Genomic DNA, 2222 nt, shown 5'->3' on the forward strand with positions numbered 1-2222 from the left:
GGGAAAGAGAAGCTATTTGCAACGGCAGCAAATATAGATAAGACCTAGGAATAAACTTAACGAGCAATGTCCAGACCTATATGAGTATTTTAAAGTCATGTCTATCCAAATTATTGCAAAGATTTAATATAACTTCAGTCAACATTGCAACGAGATCCACATTATAGAATACTGTGCAGCTATCAATAAGACTTTGTACCAAAAGTCAGTAATCTGGAACAATTTTATCGTATAAGGTTAACTTTCTTTTTTGAAGGTTAAGTTTCTTTAAAAAGACAAGTTATAAGCCATTTATGCAGTGTTATCACATCTTTGTAATAAAATGAGTCACAGAAAAGTTTGGAAAAGGAAACATCAAAATTTTAACAACGTGTATTTCTGGCTATCAAGAATTTGGATGTGGGAATGTCCTCTCATGCATCAGAAGGTCCAAAAAGGGAAGATCCCAGAGAAATATGCGGCAAATTTGAAAACTAGAGGGCCAGATACCACATCTTTCGTAAAAGCATTTTACCTTAGATTTTATTTAGATCTTGGTCATTACAAAGCACCGTGGAGACAGTGAGAGGAGGAGGTGATTTAGAGCAGTGGTCCCCAACTTTTTGGCACGAGGGACCGGTTTCCTGGAAGACAATTTTTCCACGGAAGGGGGGTGTGGTTCAGGCGGTAATGCGAGCGATGGGGAGCGCCGATGAATCTTCGCTCGCTTGCCCGCCGCTCGTCTCCTGCGGTGCGGCCCCGGGGGTTGGAGACGCTTGATTTAGAGGACAGAGGATGTTGGAAAGCAGGTTTTGAAGAAGGAACTAATGTAGTCTATGAGAAGTCAATGAGCTTTAAAACCCCCAAAGCCCTCTAAAATGCAGAGACTGCTCAAGCTCCAACTCCCATAAATCTCTCAGGTAACAATGCCCAACTACATCATACCCCAAATATGGGCCCTTCATAGTTCATGACTTCTAACAGATTATCATTAGCCTATCCAGACCCAAACACCCAGATCCCCGTGACTCTCAGCGACCATTGGAGACCCTCAAAGACAAGAAACAAAGCTGCCCCAAGCACTAACCTCCCCACAAGGCCACCCCATTCACTGGCTTTGGGGTGATTTGGGGAAGGATACCCCAATCACCGACCCCCTCCCCTAAGTACATCGCAAACACTCACTAAGCCAAGGACATCAAACACGTTGAACTGCCAACCAAGTATGTCTTAATCACTGACCTCCCCTCACGGACACTCCCATTAGTGAACCTTCCCAAAGACATCCCAATCACTGACTTATGTACCAAGGATTCCCCAGTCACTGACCCTCCTGGGATGCTCCAATCGCTGACATCCCTCTAAGGCTGTCCTAAGAACTGATCTTCCCCCAGAAGACCTTTTCAGGCTCTGACACACCCTCAAAGACACCCCAATTCCTGACTTCCTTCAAGGAATACCCGATCACTGACCTGTCATTCACCCCCAATCAACCTTCCCGCGAAAGATGCCCCAATCACAGACTTGTCCCCTAAGTGCATCCCAATCACTAGCCCACACCCTAAATCATGCCAAACACTGATTTGCCTCCAAGACCGCCCAGTCACTGACCTCTCCTATAAATGCTAACCCCAGAACATCCCAATCTTTCTGCATGCTACTCCAATACCTTGAGCATCCCCAGGGCTGCCCCATTTCCGACCATCCTGCTCCCTCAATAACGCAATGCATCCCCTGCCCTACAAGGTCTTGCTCCTCCCACAGACTCCCCGTATCCCTCCCCTACCTCCGCAAAGCTGATTCTGCTCCCAGAACGCGAAACTGAGACCCCTTAATAGATCCTTCGCGCGCCAGCTGGGTGGATACAAATAGGCACAGTCCATTACTTTCTTCAGATTCACAAACCCGGCTCTTCCACCTCGCAGGTCAAGTTTATCCTCTTTAGCACCCGAATCTGCAGGCTGCCAACCATCACCCCGGGGCGTCCTTCCACCGGCCAAGAGTCCGTTTAGCTTTCGCGTCTTTTAGACAAAGACACTATGACAGAGTATGGCGGCGCCCTGTTAGCTGATTTATGTGGGACCCGCCATCTTGGAAAGCCAGCCGTACAACGACTTTTCCTGCCCCGCAAAACTTGGCTGCGTTATGTCAATCGCTAGCGGCACAAAGGGTAATACGCATGCTCTAGCCCTCTCCACCGGATTCAGGTCTCTTCCCGGTAAGGCGCCCCAAGCCCAAAGGTG

The sequence above is a fragment of the Lipotes vexillifer genome, unplaced genomic scaffold (genome assembly GCF_000442215.2).
Source record: "Lipotes vexillifer unplaced genomic scaffold, Lipotes_vexillifer_v1.1 scaffold802, whole genome shotgun sequence".
Classification (NCBI taxonomy): domain Eukaryota; kingdom Metazoa; phylum Chordata; class Mammalia; order Artiodactyla; family Lipotidae; genus Lipotes; species Lipotes vexillifer.